The sequence below is a fragment of the Anomaloglossus baeobatrachus genome, chromosome 1 (assembly GCF_048569485.1).
Source record: "Anomaloglossus baeobatrachus isolate aAnoBae1 chromosome 1, aAnoBae1.hap1, whole genome shotgun sequence".
NCBI classification, from domain to species: domain Eukaryota; kingdom Metazoa; phylum Chordata; class Amphibia; order Anura; family Aromobatidae; genus Anomaloglossus; species Anomaloglossus baeobatrachus.
In genome coordinates this window covers 483,817,140-483,842,968 of record NC_134353.1, presented here as the reverse complement: position 1 = coordinate 483,842,968, position 25,829 = coordinate 483,817,140, and the positions used below count along the sequence as shown (strand labels likewise).

The following is a 25,829-nucleotide window of genomic DNA, read 5'->3' as shown; positions in this document are numbered from 1 at the left end:
TTCTCTTGTTTAGACGATAGACTCGTTATTGATTCTTCAGAACTTCTTTTTACCCCTGGTATAAAACTTTAAAACCTTTAATCAAACATTTCTCATTTGTGAAAATATATCATGTATTGCACATTTTTTTACTTCATATCTGGAATCAGCACCTTTCATTTGGGTAAAATCAGCAAAAAGTACTTAGGTAAGCAGATTTTTTTTTTATTTTTTTTTCAAATGTAGACCAGTGTTATTCTTATTATTATTGTCAGTGTACCTAGGAAAATATGCCAGATTTTCAGTAATCATAGTTTATGATCATCCCAATGGATTTAAACCACCACTCCAGCGGGGTTTTTTTTATTGCAACGCTGGAATGCTTTAAATCTAAAGGGTGCTTTACACTCTGCGACATCGCTAGCGATAGCACCCGCCCCCGTCGTTCGTGCGACATTTGGTGATCGCTGCTGTACCGAACATTATCACTACGGCAGCGTCACACGCACATACCTTTTCAGCGACGTCGCTGTGACCGCCGAACAATCCCTCCTTCAAGTGGGAGGTGCGTTCGGCGTCATAGCGACGTCACTGCGGCATCACTAAGTGGACACCCAATAGCAGAGGAGGGGCGGATATGAGCGGCCGGAACATGCCGCCCACCTCCTTCCTTCCTCATTGCCGTGGACGGCAGGTAAGGAGATGTTCGTCGTTCCTGCGGTGTCACAGGTAGCGATATGTGGTGCCGCAGGAACGACGAACAACCTCGCTACTGACCAGACATCGATTTTTGGTAAATGAACGACGTGTCACAGACCAACGATTTTTAACTCTTTTGCGATCGTTTAAGGTCACTCCTAGCTGTCACACGCTGTGATGTTACTAACAACGCCGGATGTGCGTCACAAACACCGTGACCCGACAATATATCGTTAGCGATGTCACAGCGTGTAAAGCACCCTTTAGTCCCCTGCCCCTGGTCTTATTCATGCTTTCATCTGTTATCACCAAAACTCTCATAGGGCTCAAGCGGATTGTGAGCTGCCGGCAGTTTCAGTATTTCATGGAGTGAGCCGAAGCTCACAACACAATATGAGTCTATGAGAGCTTGTTCTTGTTCTCATAGAGTTTTATTGGAAGCTTGTAACTGTCACATGTATAGGGACAGGCTTAGGGCTAGCTCTTACATTTCCATGTTGGACCATGAACTTTAAACTTAGTTCTTCCTTTGAGTATATTAAGGGTTCATTCCTTCTCTGGTGCAGCAGCAGACTTGCTCAGCTGGCAACAGTTAATCATCTTGCAGCCTGGATTTAAGCTCTCTGCTTCCTGGACTTGGTACTAGTTATTCTATTCAGTTACGAGCTAGCCAAGGAGCAGAGAGGACATGCTTGTTGCTGCTGTTGCTGTCTGCTATGGTTTGTTGCAAGTTGTTTTGTTTTTGTACTATCTCCTTCTCTTGTTATCCCTTAACCGACGCTGTGCATGCCACTAAAAAGAGGGTCTGAATTCACAAAGTGGCGGGTGGCTGTTAATGAATTTGGCCCCTTGTAATCCAACAAGATATAATGTAAGATTGGTGCACTAAGGCAGTTTTCATAAATCAGCCCCTAAAGGGGGCTTTACACGCTACGATATCGTTAATGTTTTATCGTCGGGGTCACGTTGTTAGTGACGCACATCCGGCGTCTTTAACGAAATCGCAGCGTGTGACACTGACCAGCATCCTTAAGCGACCTAAAAAATGGTGAAAATCGTTCACCATGGAGAGGTCGTCCCAAACTCAAAAATCGGTAAGGGTTGTTTATCCATGTTGTTCATCGCTCATGCGGCAGCACACATCGCTATGTGTGACACCGCAGGAGCGAGGAACGTCTCCTTACCTGCCACCGGCCGTAATGCGGAAGGAAGTAGGTGGGCGGGATGTTACGTCCCGCTCATCTCCGCCCCTCCGCTTTGATTGGCCGGCCGCTTAGTGACGTCGCGGTAACGCCGAACGTCCCTCCCCCTTGAGGGAGGGATTGTTCGGCAGTCACAGCGACGACGACGACCAGGTAAGTGCGTGTGACGCTGCCGTAGCGATATTGTTCGCTGCGGCAACGATCACACGATACAGCATGTGTGACGGGGGCGGGTACTTACACGCTCGATATCGCTAGAAATTGCTAGCAATATCGTAGCATGTAAAGCCCGCTTAAGGTTTTATTTTGTGAAACAACAAGATTTTGCCTTTTTGTGTGTGTACTGAAAGACGGCTCTTATTGTGGACTTGTATGCCGTTTATCTAGTAAATTTGGTTATTGCTTTTTAAATCTTCTTCTGGAATCCAATCAGAAAGGTTCACTGTACAGCTTCCTTATAGGCTCAATTAGCATTCCTATATGATAAAAATAGTCAGAAGAATATGCCATATATTCTGAAAGTTTGCATTATTTTTACTCCTTTTTAATTGTGTGTTTAAGTGACAATAAGCAAGAAACAAATGCATTTTTAAGAATACAATGCTGTAAGAATGATCACACTGTCATCCTCCATCTATATATAGATAGAATAGATATGTTATTGTTCTCCTCTGTCATCCTATAGTCCTATGCTTATCCTGGTGAAAGTGGAACAATTCTAGTCAATGGGAGAATCATTTGTCATAGTCCATATTTCTGTGTAGGCAGCACACAGGAAATGGCTACAGCTCCCAAGGAATAACCTGATGACAATCCTCTACTTTTATGAATACTCACTGGATAGCCTTACTATAAGCGTACTAGAAACAAGTGAAAGTCAGACTACTAGTGATGGTTACAAATATATATATATATCTAATATATAAAGCTGAATGTGTGTGTTTGTGTGTGTGTGTGTGTGTGTGTCCGGGATTGGCATCCGCACCGTCGCAGCTACAGCCAAAAAATTTTGCACACTCACACTTCTGGACCCCGAGAGCGTTATAGGCTATGTTTTGAGGGGAAATTTTAACCCCGCGCTTTACAGTTAATCACCAAAAAACCTGCCTCCATTAAAGCAAATGGAGCTGGGAGCCACAGTGCAGCCAGAACTTCAGAAGAATGCGCAGCCACGCCCTTATATGGAATGTTGTCATGTCACAATGCAGCCAGGGAACGAGACAGACACAGACAGGGAAAGACGCAGACACAGACAGGGTAAGAAATAGACAGGGTAAGAGACAGACACGAAGAGACAGACAAAGAGACAGACTGACAGGGACTGACAGGGAAAGAGACAGACAGGGAAAGAGAGGGAAAGAGAGAGACAGGTTAAGAGACAGACACAGACAGGTAAAGAGACAGACACAGACAAAGAGACAGACAGACAGGGAAAGAGAGGGAAAGAGACAGACAGGGTAAGAGACAGACACAGACACGTAAAGAGACAGACAAAGAGACAGACACAGGGAAAGTGACAGAGGGAAAGAGACAGACAGGGAAAGAGAGGGAAAGAGACAGACAGGGAAAGAGACAGACAGGGAAAGAGATTGAGACAGCCGGAGAAAAAGACAGAGACAGTCAGAGACAGACAGACAAAGAGATAGAGAGACAGAGAGATATATACAGAGGGGGAGACAGACAGAGAATGGGAGAGAAAAAGAGAGACAGTTACTATCCCGGGAATGTTAATACATTCTATTTTGTTAACAACAGTTATTAACCCGGGCGAAGCCGGGTAGTACAGCTAGTATATATAATTATTATTTTTATTTTTATTTATTTTTTTTTTTACTATATATTTTCTACATACAGCTGAAACCAGAACTTTACATACACTGTATAAAAAGACACATATGCATGTTTTTCTCACTGTCTGACATGAAATTAGAATAAACCTTTCCCGTTTTAGGTCAATTAGGAACCAAAATTATTTATATTTGCCACATGCCAGAATAATGAGAGAGAGACTGTTTTAAGGCATTTTTATTACTTTCTGCAAAGTCAAAAGTTTGCACATTTCATTATTGTTTGGTAGCATTGCCCTTAAACTGTATGACTTGGGTCAAACGTTTTGGATCTCCTTCCCCAAGCTTCTCACAATAGTTGGTAGGAATTTGGGCCCATTCCTCCTGACAAAACTGGTGTAACTGAGCCATGTTTGTAGGTTGCCTTGCTTGTACCTGTTTTTTTCCGCATACATTTTCAATAGGATTTAGATCAGGGGTTTGTGATGGCCACTCCAAAACATTGACTTTGTTATCCTTAAGCCACTTTGTAACCAGTTTGGCAGTAGCTTCTGGCCATTATTCGTTTGGAAGACCCATTTCCGCTCAAGCTTTAAGTTCCTGGCTGATGTCTTGAGATGTTGCTTCAGTATTGCCACATAATCTTCTGTCCTCATGATGCCATCTATTTTGTAAAGTGCATCAGTCCATCCTGCAGCAAAACAATTCCACAACATGATGCTGCCACACTCATGTGTCACAGTTGGGATGGTGTTCTTAGGCTTCAAAGTTTCTCCCTTTTCCCTCCAAATGTAACGATGATCATTATGGCCAAACAGTACAATTTGAATTTGGTCAGACCACAGTACATGTCTCCAAAAATTAAGGTCTTTGTTCCTGTGAACATTTACAAACATTAATCTGGCTTTTATGTTTCTTTTGGAGTAGTGGCTTCTTCCTGGCAGAGTGGCTTTTCAGTCTATGTTTATACAGTACTCATTCCATTGTGAATAATGACACCAGCTGACACCAGCTTCCACCAGCATCTTCACAAGGTCTTTTGCTTTTGTTCTTGTGTTAATAAGCACATAATCATCGAAGCACGTTCATCTCTGCTACACAGAACCCGTCTCCTTACTGAGTGGTATGATAATGAAACATTCCTATCTTGTTTGTACTTGCGTATAATTGTCTGTACAGATGAATGAGACACATTCAGGTATCTGGAAATTGCACCCAAAGATAAACCAGACTTGGGCAAGTTCACAATTCTCTTACTGAAATCTTGGCTGATTTCTTTTGACTTTCCCATGATACTACACACAGAAGCCGTCTGTTTCAGGTGTGCATTAAAATACATCCTCAGGTGTGTCTCTAATTAACTCAGATGTTGCCAATATACCTATCAGAAGCTTCCAAAGACATGACATCATCATATGGGCTGTCCCATATTGTTTAAAGGCATAGTACTCTTATTGTATTTAAACTTTTGACTTTACAGAAAGTAAAAAAAAAATGCCATAAAACATTCTCTCTCTCATTATTCTGGGATTTGGCAAATATAAATAATTTTGGTTCCTAATTCACCTAACACGGGAAAGATTTATTCCGATTTCATGTCAGATAGTGAGAAAAACATGCATATGTGTCTTTTTAGATAGTGTATGTAAACTTCCGGTTTCAACTGTGAATAGGATTATTATTATTATTATTATTATTATTTACATAAAGTAGCATTTTTTGCAACATTTTCTTTCAAACTAAAATGGGGACATGCCAAATTTGTAATTTGTTAATAGTTTATAACAAATACTGTGTATGTCATCATGAGGGTGCCACAATCACTAGAATTTGGGTCCCAAGTCCCATGTTCCTCCACAATACATGATTGCGCTAGCTAGCTGAACGCTCTTCCAACGCCTCCTCATTCTTGTTGTGGATCGAGGTGCAATGATGGGTTTTGGAATCTCATTCTAGTGATTAGTAGTGGGTACCCCAGTACTTAAACAACTCGGTGTGTATATATATATATATATATATATATATATATACATATATATATATATATATATATATATATATATGCATAATATTGCTCTTTAAAGCTGAAGACCAGAAAAAAAAAATCTAGAGTGCAAATAACAAGGGTGTGTTCACATACATCAGGATGGCTATTTTGTCTTTTCTATTTGGAAATCATTCTGCTAGTTAGGTACAATGGGCTTATATGTGGGATATAAAACAAAGCTTACCAACCCTTGCTGTTAAATCTTGAGAGAAATTCCAAATCGTTGGGTGCTAATTTCCTGTTGGTGAACAAAGCAACAACACACAAAAAAAGGAAAATCCAGCACATCCATTCTATAAAATTAAATTCTTTATTCAAAATCCGTTAAAACAGAAAAATTAAAAGGATTCATTGCAATTTGACACATTTTTTGCTGTACAGAACAGATTCAAGCTAGGATTATTGGTAAACTATAGAAAATTCTGGTGGCATATGAAACATTTACACAAGGAGCTGATACAGTCAAATACAGTAAAGTGTTGGAATTCTAGATGCTGAAATTGTAAGTGGAGCGCTGCCTGTTATGTATTACATCAAAATTACTAGAATATATGGAAATGAACATCATTAAAAACACAGAATACAGTTATGATATGATAACTTATCACAAATATTTATCAACACTGACATGTTTGTGAAATTCACTTATGCATTTACTTGTATATACTGAAGTACAGCGATATACAGTAGATGCAGTGGGTATACAATAGTATATCGATAAGGAGAGACATTATAATATTAGCCAAAAGAAAACAGAAATAAACAAATGTGTAGAGATTCGAATAATTAGATAATTAAGGAATGTTTCTTGAATTTTCAGTAAATTTTGTTTCTTATATGTATGATTATGGCACTGTAACATTGATATTCAGATATTTGTATACATGCACTCTGGTGCTATATCTTTGCATTTTCATTTATGTAAATCGATGTATTAAGTGCTTGCCCTTTATATAACACTACATTGAATAGTTTCTCATGCATAACTGTTTCTTTTTTTTCTGGCGCCAAAAGGTTGCACTTGAGACGGGTCAACAAGTTTATAAAATGCCCCCATATTCTGGAGAAAGAGAAGAGATCGAGATAGAGTGACAGCGACAGAGAGATATAAAAAGATATGGATAATATGATGTGTGGATATATATATATATATATATATATATATATATATATATATATATATATATATATATATATATATGTTGCTTTGCAGTGCTGAGGTCCTGGGTTCAAATCCCACCAGGGACAAAATCTGCCTGGAATCTGTATGCCCTCCCAATGTTTGGGACAGCGATCCTGATGTATGTAAAGTTCTGTAATCAATGGGGCTATATAAGTGAATAAATATTATATATATATATAATATATCTACAGATATATATATACAAATGCACACATACAGTATATATATATATATATATATATATATATATATATATACATGTGCACACTCACACATATATAATCCTATATATATATATATATATATATATATATACATACAAGCCCACATGCACACACACATATCTACAAATGCACATATATATGTATATTCACGTGCATACATATGTATAATTGCCTAATATATATATATATACATATATAAAACCACACAATATGCATATATATATATATATATAAATAAATGCATGTATATATACACAAATGCACACACATACACAGATAAATGCATATATATGTGTATATATATATATATATATATATATACATACACACACACACACACATATATTGTGTAATCACATATAGTTATGATGTGTACCAAGATTTGTATACAGATATATATCAGCCAATTGCTTGTGCCAATGTACATTGATACTGTAATGCACAATATTCCTGGATGTTTTTCTTGCTTTTAGTTTGATGTATAATGCTTCTATGGGTAGTATATTTTACAGTGATGTCTTCTGGAATAAATATGTTTGCAATTCTTTCTTCTATACAGAAACACTGACCACTCTGGCAATGAAATGTTTATTCTTTGTAATGGTATACAGAACAGAGTACAGTCCCTAGACATGCTGTATATAGGAGCTCCTTGCAGGTGTCTTGTAGACAGGTTACCTCTGCCAGTGTCACTGACAATAAGACATACATTATCATTAGCACCATATCATAAATAAAGGTTATTGTGGAGCACAAGGTGGGGACATTTCTCAGCATCGTGCTGTATATTATATTCTAACCACTAAATACACATTTTTAAGAGATCTAATGCAATAATGAATTCTGAACTATGCTCAGTTCTATTGGCAATATTGCTTATTCTATAGATTTGAGGTGATCATGTTAGAGATCTAGATCCAAATGTAATGGAGTTTGAAATGTAAAGGAGAGAATACAATATATATCGGTAACTGAGCAATTCTCCACAGTAATAGACAATGTAGTGATGTGTAATAGATATGAAATTAAGGATAGGTTCTATACATTTCTAGACATGTGAGCGTGTATCTTCGGTCCTCGTTTTTATACCCATAAGATCAGTATCATTATAAAATTAGGGTTTCCGTCTAAAATAAAATGAGCGACATTTAGAACCAGCAGAGGATGATTCTGTCAGGAATTGCCATTAATTTACACATCTAATAAGTGAAATATTTTATTAACATAAACGAAACGAATGGTAAGAGCCGTGTGGCAGGCACAATGCTGGGCTGCTCAGTGCGGGCGATAGGTGGCGCTGTCGGGCATGCAGGTACGCGCTGCAGAGGTGTATACACCGCAGTGGGATCGCTCCGCATACTGACTGCAGGAAATCGGAAGAAACGCAAGCAAACATGGAACTGGCTGTCCAGGGGCACAAATGCAACACACCGGCTTTATAGATGCATTGTCCCTTATTTCAGGTGCATGGCTTACCTGAAGGGTTCTCATAGAAAAGAGGTGGAAAGCGTTCAGCTGCATACTGGAATGTCACTGCTGAGAAAGCAGCCGGAACACACCTAAATGGTCACAGAGACCTTCACCCAACATGGGATACAGATCTATTAGAGTTACACAAGTTATGTGCATTAAACAATATTGTAAAGGTTCGATACATATTATCACTGCCATACACCATCGCAGTGTCCAACATTACCAAAGAAATGACATTGCTCCACATATTATATAGTGTTATAACATTACATCCACAAGCATAGTACATGTTCAAAATATGCATCTTTATCTATTTATTATCTATCTTCTATCAATTATCTATATATCTATTTATTATCTATCTTCTATCTATCAATTATCTATATATCTATTATTTATCAATCTATCTTTCTATAATCTATCTGTCATCTATCTCTATTATCTATTTATTTATTATCTATTTATCTATCTCTATTATCTATTTCTCTATCTCTATTATCTATTAATATATCTATTATCTATCTATTTAATATTAAAATATATATATTATATATATATATATATATATATATATATATATATATAAATAGATAGATAGACACAATAAAACAGAATGAAACAGGGGTTCCCTTGCTGGTTTCCCACGCTGGTACAAAATATATATATATATATATATATATATATATATATATATATATATATATATATATATTTATATATATATATATATATATATATATATATATATATATATGTATATATATATTTGTATGTATATATATATGTATTTGTATATATACATATATATATATATATATATATATATTTGTAAAGGTGCTGCCAGTCCAGTTTGAAGTCGGTTTGTAATCGTAAATATGCCTCTTTATCTACTTGTTATCTATTATCTATCTATCTATTATTTATCTCTCTAGCTCTGTCCATCTATATCTATCTAGCTATTCTATCTATAATATATCAATCTGTCTATCTATTTGACATCTATCTAGCCTTTATGTATATTTATCTATTATCTATCTATTTATCCATCCATATCTATCATTTATCTATATCTGTCTATCTATCATCTATTATCTATCTATTCTAGCTATAATCTATCTATGCTTTATGTACATTTATTTATTATCTATCGATATCTATCTTTCATTTATCTATTATCTATATATTATTTATCTATTTCTAGCTACCATCTATCATTTATCTATAATATATCTATTAATATAGCATCTATTTATGTATCTATTATCCAACTTTAATCTATCTATTAATCAAATATCATCTATCATTTTATTTCATTTATTATCTATCTCTATCTATCTATTTATCTATCTAGTTATCCTATCTATATCTATCTAGTTATCCTATCTATCCATCTATTATCTATTTATATAGCTTACCCTTAATTGGATCATTTCAGACCTTTCATACAGAAGAAAATATTTACACTGTGTGTTAATATATACTGCATGGTGGGTGTACTGTATGGCTGGTACTATGTAAGGGGTATTATATACATATACTAATTGTACTGTATGGCTGGTATTACATACAATATATTTAAGGTCTGTTGTATACATATATTAGTAGTATTATATCATTGGTATATACATATTTGCTGTGTATGTTCATTTATCACAATTAAATAGTGTATGTACGTATTTGCAGTATAGTATATTTATATTTGTATCATTGTGTATGTGGTTTACAGTGCATGTGTAGTGTAAATAATTGGTATATATAGTATGTTTCTATGATATAATAGTGAAGCATTTTTCTAAGTGTATTTCTGCCAGGATGTTCTAGTTATGGGGTGGCATCGCTGGAATATACAATAGTATGTGATTAGGAGAATTGTATAGTATTTGTTCATTCGTGGAATAATTTAAGAGCACATAGTCAATTATTATCTACAGTAGCTGGTGAAAGGATATGTTATGAAGATTAATTGTGGCATTATCACTGCATTTATATAAAAGTGTAAGTGATGTATATACTGTAATACATGTCTATTCGTGATATCTCAATTATACAGTGCAGTATTGGATTATTTGTGGCATCATATAAAAATGATACACACAATATTATTGTTATTTCTAGTTTGTCTTGTGTATATGCTGTACAAAAGGCTTATTTCTAATATGTCAGTTTGTAGGGAAGGCTTCTTTTTAGCACCTTGTTTACGCTGTAAGGTATATAGGAAATAATAATATAATAATAATAATAAAATAATAATGTAATCTGGTAAAATGGTGTGCACATTGTGTGTTTTATCATGTGGATGTATATAGTGTAATATTATTTCTGCTATGTAAATGGTATATAGTCTATAGGTTTTTCCTTTGCTGTACCGGTGTATGATAAGTCGGTATAATGATTTGTTGTACTGTATTTTAACTCAACTCCCCCAGAAGAATCCCTAGACTCTAATGAAGAAAATGTAGCAAATCCTGCTGAATAATTTATGCAGTCCAGAATCTCTATGCAAATCAACAGTGCTTCCATGTATAATGAAGTCACATGGTGCAGCCAGCCAGACAAGCCCCAGTCTGAGCAATTTCCATATTACAGCTCCTGAACTTAACTCCTTCCCACCTGAGTGCCGAATTTTACAATATTGGAAATTACCAGATAAATTCCCTCTTCATCATGTCTACAGCACACACGGGTGTGAGGAAGTGACAATGCTCTGCCACATGCCAAGCTAAGATCATGTTAGTGCAATATTTACTCCGCAGGTTTCAAATAAATGCTGCACGCAAATGGTTAATGTTAACCCATTCAATCATTAGCCAAACTATTTAACGGCTGCAAAAAGTCAATTCAGGTGTTGATGTAAATGCTGCAATATTCTCTCAAGGTCACTGTTAAATATAATGCGCTTTGTACTGGTGGATAAATGCTAGAACCCTATGAGGTAAGGATTATCCTTAATAGCTTCTTTTTGGGGAGAAGAGGGGCTGACATTGCAACTGTCACAGCATGTCAATCGCAGCAGCCGGGTGGAGGTAATCAAGCCTAGCATTGGGCTGCGTCCACTTCATATGTACAGGTGTGTGCCGGGTGTGAAGGTGTGTGTCTGTGTATATAAGCATGTATACACACGTGTCTGTGTGAGTGTCCGTGAATGTTTTGTATGTGTGTGTATGTTTCTGTGTGAATGTGTGTATATATATATTTATATATATATACATATATGCGTGTGTGTGTCTGCATACATATATTCATATGTGTGTGTGTTTTGTGTGTGTGTCTGTGCATGTTTCTGTGTGTGAATGCGTGTGTGTATATATATATATATATATACATATATGTGTGTGTGTGTGTGTGTGTGTGTGTGTATATATATATATATATATATATATATATATATATGTATATATATATATATATATATATACATATATGTGTGTGTGTGTGAATGCGTGTGTGTATATATATATATATATATATATATATATATATATATATATATATATACAGTATATATGTGTATATATATATATATATATATATATATATGTGTGTGTTTGTTCGTGTGGTTTGTGTGAATGTGTGCATGTGTGTGTACATAGCACACATATAGGATAACATTCATGTATAGTATGCAAATAGGATCACATTAATGTATGGTACACATATAGGATCACAGTCATGTATAGTCACATAGGATCACATTGATGTATACTACATATTTAGGATCACATTTATGCATGGTACACATATAGGATCACATTCATGTATAACACAGGTAAAGGATCACATTCATATATAGTACACATATAGGATCACATTCATGTATAGCACACATATAGGATCACATTCATGTATTACACACATATAGGATCACATTCATGCATAGTACACATATATGATCATATTCATATATAGCACACATATAGGATCACATTCATGTATAGCACGCATATAGGATCACATTCATGTATAGTAAACATATAGGATCACATTCATGTATAGCACATATATAGGAGCACATTCATGTATAGCACACATATAGGATCACATTCATGTATAACACACATATAGGCTCACATTCCTATATAGCATACATAGGATCACATTAATGTATAGAACACATAAAGGATCACATTCATGTAGAGTACACATAAAGGATCACATTCATGTATAGTACACATATAGGTTCACATTCTTGTATAGCATACATATAGGATTACATTTATGTATAGAACACATATAGGATCACATTCATGCACAGTACACATATAGGATCACATTCATGTATAGTACACATATAGAATCCCAATCATGCATAGTACACATATAGCACCACATTCATGCAGAGTACACATATAGGATGTCATTCATGTATAGTACACATATAGGATGACATTCATGTATAGCACACATATAGGATCACATTCATGGAGAGTACACATATAGGATGTCTTTCGTGTATAGTACACATATAGGATGACATTCATGTAGAGTACACATATAGGATGTCATTCATGTATAATACACATATAGGATCACATTCATGCACAGTACACATATAGGATCACATTTATGTAGAGTACACATATAGGATCACATTCATGCATAGTACACATATAAAATCACATTCATATAGCGTACACATATAGGATCACATTCATGCATAGTACACATATAGGATCCCATTCATGTATAGCACACATATAGTATCACATTCATGTAGAGTACACATATAGGATCATATTCATGTAGAGTACACATATAGGATCACATTCATGTAGAGTACACATATAGTATCCCATTCATGCATAGTACACATATAGGATCACATTCATGCATAGTACACATATAGGATCACATTCATGTAGAGTAAACATATAGGAACCCATTCATGTAGAGTACACATATAGGATCACATTCATGCATAGTACACATATAGGATTCCATTCATGTATAGAACACATATAGGATCACATTCATGCGTAGTACACATATAGGATTCCATTCATGCATAGTACACATATAGGATCACATTCATGTAGAGTACACATATAGGATCACATTCATGCATAGTACACATATAGGATCACATTCATGCATAGTACACATATAGGATCACATTCATGCATAGTACACATATAGGATCACATTCATGTAGAGTACACATATAGGATCACATTCATGCATAGTACACATATAGGATCACATTCATGCATAGTACACATATAGGATCACATTCATGTAGAGTACACATATAGGATCACATTCATGCATAGTACACATATAGGATCACATTCATGTAGAGTACACATATAGGATCACATTCATGTAGAGTACACATACAGGATCACATTCATGCATAGTACACATATAGGATCACATTCATGCATAGTACACATATAGGATCACATTCATGCATAGTACACATATAGGATCACATTCATGTAGAGTACACATATAGGATCACATTCATGCATAGTACACATATAGGATCACATTCATGCATAGTACACATATAGGATCACATTCATGTAGAGTACACATATAGGATCACATTCATGTAGAGTACACATATAGGATCACATTCATTGACCTCTAACAAGTAGACTGATTACCGTATTGTGAGAATAAGCTGTCGGCATTGTCAGTGCGGCATTATGTACAAGGAGCTGTCCATGGTGTTAGTGGCATCAACGTATTGGAAATCAGAAGGCCTGCAGTGTGACACAGACACCACACACATGTACTGTATATGTCTAATGTTAATATATGTGCATGTTTATGTATATATGCGTTAGGTATAAAGGCAAGGAACCTATGTTCAATTTTATAGAGCTGAATATTATGGTGTGTACATGGTTGTAAGCAGATGAGATGAGGACGCATATATAGGCACAAACACATATAGTTACAGTATGAGACACATTTACAAACAATACAGATATACACACATTTCTATATACACACACACATATATATATATTCACGCGTGCATACGTTTAAGTATGTTTCAACAGACCTTGCATGTGTATATATTGAGGAAGGTCTGTGTGTAAATGGCAAAGACATTAATGTGCGTCCTTCATGATTTCTATAACAGCTGAGCAGAGGATCACATCTGTATGATCTGATATCAATATATATATGAGTAGAGTAGATAGATGATAGATAATAGAGAGAAAGAGATCATATAGAATAGATAGAGGGATAGATAGATGATAGAGGGATAGATAGATAGATAGATAGAGGGATAGATAGATAGAGGGATAGATCATAGATAGATAGATAGATAAATATAGAGATAGATAGATGATAGATAGATAGATAGATAGATAGATATAGAGATAGATAGATGATAGATAGATAGATAGAGGGATAGATCATAGATAGATAGATAGATAGAGGAATAGATCATAGATAGATAGATAGATATAGAGATAGATAGACGATAGATAGATAGATAGATAGATAGATAGATAGAGGGATAGATCATAGATAGATAGAGGGATAGATAGAGAGATAGATAGATGGATGGATGGATCAATAGATTCATCCATCTATCTATATATCCCTCTATCGATAGATAATAGATATATAGATAGATAGATAGATAAATAGATAGAGGGATAGATAGATGGATGGATCTATGGATAGATAGATAATAGAAAGATGGATGGATGGATCTATGGATAGATAGATGGATGGATGGGTCTATGGATAGATAAATAGATAATAGATAGATGGATCTATGGATAGATAATAGATATATAGATATATAGATAGATAGATAGATAATTAGAGGCATAGATAGAGGGATAGATAGATAGATGGATAGATAAATAGACAGAGGGATATATAGATAGATAACTAGACAGAGAGATAGATAGATGGATGGATGGATCTATAGATAGATAGATAATAGATAGATGGATTGATGGATGGATCTATGGATTGATAGATAGATAGATGGATGGATCTATGGATAAATAGATAGATAGATAGATAGATAGATAGATAGATAGATAGATAGATAATAGATAGATGGATGAATGGGTCTATGGATAGATAGATAATATATAGATAGATGGATGGATACATGGATAGATAGATAGATAGAGGGATAGATAATATATAGATGGATGGATAGATAGATAGATAGATGGATGGATGGGTCTATGGATAGATAGAGGGATAGATAATACATAGATAGATGGATGGATAGATAGATAGAGTGATAGATAATATATAGATGGATGGATAGATAGAGGGATAGATAATATATAGATGGATGATAGATAGAGGGATAGATAGAATCATAGATAGATAGATGGATGGATAGATAGATAGAGTGATAGATAATATATAGATGGATGGATAGATAGATAGATAGATAGATAGAGTGATAGATAATATATAGATGGATGGATAGATAGAATCATAGAATCATAGATAGATAATAGATAGATACATGGCTAGATAGAGGGATAGATAATATATAGATGGATGGATGGATGGGTGGATGGGTCCATGGATAGACGTCTGATGCTGGAGACACACTGATGACCCCGGAGCTGTGCACACACAGTGTGGGCAGAGCGCTGGTGTCTCCGGAGCGGGGGTCAGTGGTTACAGCCCCCCTCCCCAGCTCCCTGTGAGAAGTAACCTGCATTAGAATGTGTATGCAGCTGACCTATCCCGGGGTGTGACGTCAGGACGCAGCACTGCGTGGAGGAGAAACCAAAAAAAGGGGATTTTTTTTCCCTTCTGTCCTTCTCCATTTCCAAAATGGATGTGCAGAAGAATCCAGGGATGTACGCGGTGCTGGCTGCGGAAGCCCCCAGGAGGTACTGGCTACAGGGCAGAGTGCCCAATGCAGACAAGGGGGGCTCGGATGGGAGGGGGCGAGGTTAATGTGGCACAGCACGCACAGCTGAGTGCCAGCTCCTCATACTTATTGTATCCTGCCTGTCACTGCACCGCTGCCAGTACATACAATGTCCACCCTGCACCCCAACATGCGGCTCCCTGCAGAACCACCCTGCGAGGGACGCCGCGCTCATCCGCTGCCAGTGTAGCTGTGCCCGCTGCCACCAGGCACTGACAGCTGCCAGGCTGCCTGCCTCCGGTACTCCGCACTGTGTGCCGTCCTCTGCCTGTGTCTCTTGTCCACTGCACCAAAGGGTACAGTCACACTTCACTGCCACTGCTTCACCTCTGTGCAGCTACTAGATATCACCTGTCACTGCATCTCCTGCGTGTCACTGCCACTGCTACCATACATTGCGTTCTCCACATTTCGCTGCCTCTTTTTCACCTCAATGCACCCTCAGCGTCTCACTGCTCCAGCTGCACCTCACTGCTCCAGCTGCACCTCACTGCTCCAGCTGCACCTCACTGCTACTTCTACACATAACTGCACTCTCAGCTTCACTGCCAATTCTTCATTTCCCTACACCTTCAGCATCCCACGATCCCTTCCACACCTCACTGCACTCTGCATCCCACTGCTTCCTCTACACCTCACTGCACTCTGCATCCCACTGCTTCCTCTACACCTCACTGCACTCAGCATCCCACTGCTTCCTCTACACCTCACTGCACTCAGCATCCCACTGCTTCCTCTACACCTCACTGCACTCAGCATCCCACTGCTTCCTCTACACCTCACTGCACTCAGCATCCCACTGCTTCCTCTACACCTCACTGCACTCAGCATCCCACTGCTTCCTCTACACCTCACTGCTCCAGCTGCACCTCACTGCTACTTCTACACATAACTGCACTCTCAGCTTCACTGCCAATTCTTCATTTCCCTACACCTTCAGCATCCCACGATCCCTTCCACACCTCACTGCACTCTGCATCCCACTGCTTCCTCTACACCTCACTGCACTCTGCATCCCACTGCTTCCTCTACACCTCACTGCACTCAGCATCCCACTGCTTCCTCTACACCTCACTGCACTCAGCATCCCACTGCTTCCTCTACACCTCACTGCACTCAGCATCCCACTGCTTCCTCTATACCTCACTGCACTCAGCATCCCACTGCTTCCTCTACACCTCACTGCACTCAGCATCCCACTGCTTCCTCTACACCTCACTGCACTCAGCATCCCACTGCTTCCTCTACACCTCACTGCACTCAGCATCCCACTGCTTCCTCTACACCTCACTGCACTCTGCATCCCACTGCTTCCTCTACACCTCACTGCACTCTGCATCCCACTGCTTCCTCTACACCTCACTGCACTCTGCATCCCACTGCTTCCTCTACACCTCACTGCACTCAGCATCCCACTGCTTCCTCTACACCTCACTGCACTCAGCATCCCACTGCTTCCTCTACACCTCACTGCACTCAGCATCCCACTGCTTCCTCTACACCTCACTGCACTCAGCATCCCACTGCTTCCTCTACACCTCACTGCACTCAGCATCCCACTGCTTCCTCTACACCTCACTGCACTCAGCATCCCAATGCTTCCTCTACACCTCACTGCACTCAGCATCCCACTGCTTCCTCTACACCTCACTGCACTCAGCATCCCACTGCTTCCTCTACACCTCACTGCACTCAGCATCCCACTGCTTCCTCTACACGTCACTGCACTCAGCATCCCAATGCTTCCTCTACACCTCATTGCACTCAGCATCCCACTGCTTCCTCTACACCTCACTGCACTCAGCATCCCACTGCTTCCTCTACACCTCACTGCACTCAGCATCCCACTGCTTCCTCTACACCTCACTGCACTCAGCATCCCAATGCTTCCTCTACACCTCACTGCACTCAGCATCCCACTGCTTCCTCTACACCTCACTGCACTCAGCATCTCAATGCTTCCTCTACACCTCACTGCACTCAGCATCCCACTGCTTCCTCTACACTTCACTGCACTCAGCATCCCAATGCTTCCTCTACACCTCACTGCACTCAGCATCCCACTGCTTCCTCTACACCTCACTGCACTCAGCATCCCACTGCTTCCTCTACACCTCACTGCACTCAGCATCCCACTGCTTCCTCTACACCTCACTGCACTCAGCATCCCACGATCCCTTCCACACCTCACTGCACTCAGCATTCCACTGCTTCCTCTACACCTCACTGCACTCAGCATCCCACTGCTTCCTCTACACCTCACTGCACTCAGCATCCCACTGCTTCCTCTACACCTCACTGCACTCAGCATCCCACTGCTTCCTCTACACCTCACTGCACTCAGCATCCCAATGCTTCCTCTACACCTCACTGCACTCAGCATCCCACTGCTTCCTCTACACCTCACTGCACTCAGCATCCCACGATCCCTTCCACACCTCACTGCACTCAGCATTCCACTGCTTCCTCTACACCTCACTGCACTCAGCATCCCACTGCTTCCTCTACACCTCACTGCACTCAGCATCCCACTGCTTCCTCTACACCTCACTGCACTCAGCATCCCACTGCTTCCTCTACACCTCACTGCACTCAGCATCCCACTGCTTCCTCTACACCTCACTGCACTCAGCATCCCACTGCTTCCTCTACACCTCACTGCACTCAGCATCCCACGATCCCTTCCACACCTCACTGCACTCAGCATTCCACTGCTTCCTCTACACCTCACTGCACTCAGCATCCCACTGCTTCCTCTACACCTCACTGCACTCAGCATCCCACTGCTTCCTCTACACCTCACTGCACTCAGCATCCCACTGCTTCCTCTACACCTCACTGCACTCAGCATCCCACGATCCCTTCCACACCTCACTGCACTCAGCATCCCACTGCTTCCTCTACACCTCACTGCACTCAGCATCCCACTGCTTCCTCTACACCTCACTGCACTCAGCATCCCACTGCTTCCTCTACACCTCACTGCACTCAGCATCCCACTGCTTCCTCTACACCTCACTGCACTCAGCATCCCACGATCCCTTCCACACCTCACTGCACTCAGCATCCCACTGCTTCCTCTACACCTCACTGCACTCAGCATCCCACTGCTTCCTCTACACCTCACTGCACTCAGCATCCCACTGCTTCCTCTACACCTCACTGCACTCAGCATCCCACGATCCCTTCCACACCTCACTGCACTCAGCATTCCACTGCTTCCTCTACACCTCACTGCACTCAGCATCCCACTGCTTCCTCTACACCTCACTGCACTCAGCATCCCACTGCTTCCTCTACACCTCACTGCACTCAGCATCCCACTGCTTCCTCTACACCTCACTGCACTCAGCATCCCAATGCTTCCTCTACACCTCACTGCACTCAGCATCCCAATGCTTCCTCTACACCTCACTGCACTCAGCATCCCACTGCTTCCTCTACACCTCACTGCACTCAGCATCCCACTGCTTCCTCTACACCTCACTGCACTCAGCATCCCAATGCTTCCTCTACACCTCATTGCACTCAGCATCCCACTGCTTCCTCTACACCTCACTGCACTCAGCATCCCACTGCTTCCTCTACACCTCACTGCACTCAGCATCCCACTGCTTCCTCTACACCTCACTGCACTCAGCATCCCAATGCTTCCTCTACACCTCACTGCACTCAGCATCCCACTGCTTCCTCTACACCTCACTGCACTCAGCATCCCAATGCTTCCTCTACACCTCACTGCACTCAGCATCCCACTGCTTCCTCTACACCTCACTGCACTCAGCATCCCAATGCTTCCTCTACACCTCACTGCACTCAGCATCCCACTGCTTCCTCTACACCTCACTGCACTCAGCATCCCACTGCTTCCTCTACACCTCACTGCATTCAGCATCCCAATGCTTCCTCTACACCTCATTGCACTCAGCATCCCACTGCTTCCTCTACACCTCACTGCACTCAGCATCCCACTGCTTCCTCTACACCTCACTGCACTCAGCATCCCACTGCTTCCTCTACACCTCACTGCACTCAGCATCCCACTGCTTCCTCTACACCTCACTGCACTCAGCATCCCACTGCTTCCTCTACACCTCACTGCACTCAGCATCCCAATGCTTCCTCTACACCTCATTGCACTCAGCATCCCACTGCTTCCTCTACACCTCACTGCACTCAGCATCCCACTGCTTCCTCTACACCTCACTGCACTCAGCATCCCAATGCTTCCTCTACACCTCACTGCACTCAGCATCCCAATGCTTCCTCTACACCTCACTGCACTCAGCATCCCACTGCTTCCTCTACACCTCACTGCACTCAGCAACCCAATGCTTCCTCTACACCTCACTGCACTCAGCATCCCAATGCTTCCTCTACACCTCACTGCACTCAGCATCCCACTGCTTCCTCTACACCTCACTGCACTCAGCATCCCAATGCTTCCTCTACACCTCACTGCACTCAGCATCCCAATGCTTCCTCTACACCTCATTGCACTCAGCATCCCACTGCTTCCTCTACACCTCACTGCACTCAGCATCCCACTGCTTCCTCTACACCTCACTGCACTCAGCATCCCACTGCTTCCTCTACACCTCACTGCACTTAGCATCCCATTGCTTCCTCTACACCTCACTGCACTCAGCATCCCACTGCTTCCTCTACACCTCACTGCACACAGCATCCCACTGGTTCCTCTACACCTCACTGCACTCAGCATCCCACTGCTTCCTCGACACCTCACTGCACTCAGCATCCCACTGCTTCCTCTACACCTCACTGCACACAGCATTCCACTGCTTCCTCTACACCTCACTGCACTCAGCATCCCACTGCTTCCTCGACACCTCACTGCACTCAGCATCCCACTGCTTCCTCTACAGCTCACTGCACTCAGCATCCCACTGCTTCCTCTACACCTCACTGCACTCAGCATCCCACTGCTTCCTCTACACCTCACTGCACTCAGCATCCCCCTGCTTCCTCTACACCTCACTGCACTCAGCATCCCAATGCTTCCTCTACACCTCACTGCACTTAGCATCCCGCTGCTTCCTCTACACCTCACTGCACTCAGCATCCCGCTGCCTTCTCTACACCTCACTGCACTTAGAATCCCGCTGCTTCCTCTACACCTCACTGCACTCAGCATCCCGCTGCTTCCTCTACACCTCACTGCACTCAGCATCCCGCTGCTTCCTCTACACCTCACTGCACTCTGCATCCCACTGCTTCCTCTACACCTCACTGCACTCTGCATCCCACTGCTTCCTCTACACCTCACTGCACTCTGCATCCCACTGCTTCCTCTACACCTCACTGCACTCAGCATCCCACTGCTTCCTCTACACCTCACTGCACTCTGTATCCCACTGCTTCCTCTACACCTCACTGCACTCTGTATCCCACTGCTTCCTCTACACCTCACTGCACTCAGCATCCCACTGCTTCCTCTACACCTCACTGCACTCTGTATCCCACTGCTTCCTCTACACCTCGCTGCACTCAGCATCCCACTGCTTCCTCTACACCTCACTGCACTCTGTATCCCACTGATCCTTCTACATCACACTGCACTCTGTATCCCACTGATCCTTCTACACCTCACTGCACTCTGTATCCCACTGCTTCTTTTACAACTCACTGCACTAAGCATCCCACTGCTTCTTCTACACCTCACTGCACTCAGCATCCCATTGCTTTTTCTACATCTCACTGCACTCTGCATCCCAAAGCTTCTTCTACATTTCACTGCACTCTGCATCCCACAGCTTCTTCTACATCTCACTGCACTCTGCATCCCACAGCTTCTTCTACATCTCACTGCACTCTGCATCCCACAGCTTCTTCTGCATCCCACTGTTTCTTCTACATCTTACTGCACTCTCAATACCTCAATGCCCCTACTAAACTTGACTGTACTCTCAGAAACTCACTGCAAAGAGCCTTGCACATATCATTGCACTTTTAGAGTCTCAGTAAAACTTCCACACCTGACTACACTCTCAGCAGTTCACTGACCCGTTTCCATCTCACTGCACTTTCACCAGCTCACTGCTCTTTCTACACCTCAATACACTATCAACACTTGCCAGCTTCTTCTCCATCTCACTGCACTTTCAGTACTTCATTATCCCTTCCCCATATTAATGCATTCTCACTACTTCAGTGCTATTTCTAAACCTCACTGCACTCTCTGCACCTCACTGCTCTTTCTACATCTCACTGCCCCTTCTCCACCTCACTGCACTCTCAGCACCTCACTGCTCTTTCTACACCTCACTACCCCTTATCCATATCACTGCACTTTCAGCACCTCAATGCCTCTTCTCCATATCACTGCCCCTTCTCCATTTCACTGCTGCACTCTCAGCACCTCACTGCTCTTTCTCTATAGTACTGCCCCTTCTCCACGTCACTGCACTCTCAGCACCTCACTGCTCTTTATAGTATTGCCCCTTCTCCATCTCACTGCACTCTCAGCACCTCACTACTCTTTCTCCATATCACTGCCCCTTCTCCATCTCACTACCTCTTCTCGATCTTACTGCCCTTTCTCCATATCACTGCACTCTCAGCACCTCAGTACTCTTTCTTCATATCTCTACCCTTTCTCCACCTCACTGCACTCTTGGCACCTCATTGCATTCTCAGTACCTCACTGTCACTACCCCTTCACCATATCACTGCACTCTCACACCTCACTGCTCTTTATAGTACTGCCCCTTCTCCACCTCACTGGACTCTCAGCACCTCACTGCTCTTTATAGTACTGCCCCTTCTCCATCTCACTGCACTCTCAGCACCTCACTGCTCTTTCTCTATAGTACTGCCCTTCTCCACCTCACTGCACTCTCGGCACCTCACTGCTCTTTCTCTATTGTACTGCCCCTTCTCCACCTCACTGCACTCTTAGCACCTCACTGCTCTTTATAGTATTGCCCCTTCTCCATCTCACTGCACTCTCAGCACCTCACTGCTCTTTCTCTATAGTACTGCCCTTCTCCACCTCACTGCACTCTTGGCACCTCACTGCTCTTTCTCTATAGTACTGCCCCTTCTCCACCTCACTGCATTCTCAGCACCTCACTGCTCTTTCTCTATAGTACTGCCCCTTCTCCATCTCACTGCACTCACAGCACCTCACTGCTCTTTCTATATAGTACTTAGTACTGCCCCTTCTCCACCTCACTGAACTCTCAGCACCTCAGTGCTCTTTATAGTACTGCCCCTTCTCCATCTCACTGCACTCTCAGCACCTCACGGCTCTTTCTCTATAGTACTGCTCTTCTCCACCTCACTGCACTCTCGGCACCTCACTGCTCTTTCTCTATAATACTGCCCCTTCTCCACCTCACTGCATTCTCAGCACCTCACTGCTCTTTCTCTATAGTACTGCCCCTTCTCCACCTCACTGCATTCTCAGCACCTCACTGCTCTTTCTCCATATCACTGCCCCTTCTCCACCTCACTGCGTTTTCTCCATATCACTGCCCCTTCTCCACCTCACTGCACTCTCAGCACCTCACTGCTCTTTATAGTACTGCCCCTTCTCCACCTCACTGCACTCTCAGCACCTCACTGCTCTTTCTCGTTAGTACTGCTGCCCCTTCTCCACCTCACTGCACTCTCAGCACCTCATTGCCTTTTCTCCATATCACTGCCCCTTCTCCACCTCACTGCACTCTCAGCACCTCACTGCTCTTTCTCCATATCACTGCTCCTTCTCCACCTCACTGCACTCTCAGCACCTCACTGCTCTTTCTCTATAGTACTGCCCCTTCTCTATCTCACTGCACTCACAGCACCTCACTGCTCTTTCTCCATATCACTGCCCCTTCTCCACCTCACTGCACTCTCAGCACCTCACTGCTCTTTCTCTATAGTACTGCCCCTTCTCTATCTCACTGCACTCACAGCACCTCATTGCTCTTTCTCTATAGTACTGCCCCTTCTCCACCTCACTGCACTCTCAGCACCTCACTGCTCTTTCTCCATATCACTGCCCCTTCACCTCACTGCACTCTCAGCACCTCACTGCTCTTTCTCCATATCACTGCCCCTTCACCTCACTGCACTCTCAGCACCTCACTGCCCCTTCTCTATCTCACTGCACTCTCAGCACCTCACTGCTCTTTCTCTATAGTACTGCCCCTTCTCTATCTCACTGCACTCTCAGCACCTCACTGCTCTTTCTCCATATGACTGCCCCTTCTCCACCTCACTGCACTCTCAGCACCTCACTGCCTTTTCTCCATATCACTGCCCCTTCTCCACCTCACTGCACTCTCAGCACCTCACTGCTCTTTCTCTATAGTACTGCCCCTTCTCTATCTCACTGCACTCTCAGCACCTCACTGCTCTTTCTCTATAGTACTGCCCCTTCTCTATCTCACTGCACTCTCAGCACCTCACTGCTCTTTCTCCATATCACTGCCCCTTCTCCACCTCACTGCACTCGCACCTCCTTACGGCTCCTTGAACTCCTCACTGCACACTTGGCATTGCACTGAAGTTCTCCACCTCTTCGCATTCTCCTCCAGCCTTCCTCGCCGCATGTGCCTGAATATCACCATCTCTCCACATTACCCCGCAGCCGTCTCCTCGGCTTCCTGCGCTGGGGCAGCTCTCACATGCCCTCACTCCATCAGTAGCAGTGCCGTCACTGCCAGCTCTCGTCTCCCCAGGCTTGGCCCTGCTCAGTGCAGAGGGCTCAGCATCTGTGTGTCCCAACTCACTGCACAGTCCGCTGTGAAATCCTAATGAGATCCCTGCGTTCTGCTCTGTGCGCCCCGTGTCCACCACTCTCACTGGCAGAACTCACTGTTTTCTTTCATCCTCTTCATACAGTTCCCTGTACTACAAGCTGGGATGGCGCCTCCTCTGGTGGAGCGTTGGTTGCTCTTTACCCAAGTAATAGCAGGACCACTTGTCTTCTGTAGAGCTGTTGCTTGGTCTTCTCCATCCAGATCGAGGTGACACCAGATGGCCCTTGGACATAGTGCATCAGTGGAGGATCCAGTTGTCTTCTTCTTCCATCATGGATACAAACAAGGTGAGCCTGGATTGTAACCCAGAGTCTTGTGTCCAGCGCCTGGAAGTCACCACTACTTGGTCTTTTCAGTGAAATTCTTCTATGACTGTGGCTGCTTGAAGGATATATTCTCTCCCCCCTGCCCCTGTCTTCTGGAGGTAAATGGGATCTCATAAGTTATTCCTATGCTATTGAGCAGGGGGTAACTAAAAGGCGTGAATAAAAGGCAAAATAGATCATGCAGGGGCTACACAATAGATATGACAATGAATGGAAGCTCTCTTAGGATTTCTGCACACGTCTGCAGAGGCACTGAGCCCCA

At 42.0% G+C, this 25,829-nt stretch overlaps 1 long non-coding RNA gene across 1 annotated transcript in view; it reads left to right on the top strand.

Moving 5' to 3' along the window:
• The first annotated feature begins 16,321 nt into the window (after positions 1 to 16,321).
• LOC142295298 (uncharacterized) overlaps positions 16,322 to 25,829 on the top strand; it is a 187,265-nt gene continuing 177,757 nt past the window's right edge. Inside the window, exons 1-2 of the long non-coding RNA XR_012751410.1 lie at positions 16,322 to 16,429; positions 25,324 to 25,829. The exon at positions 25,324 to 25,829 is cut by the window's right edge and continues 234 nt beyond it. This is a non-coding gene — a long non-coding RNA (uncharacterized LOC142295298). The remainder of the gene's footprint in view (positions 16,430 to 25,323) is intronic.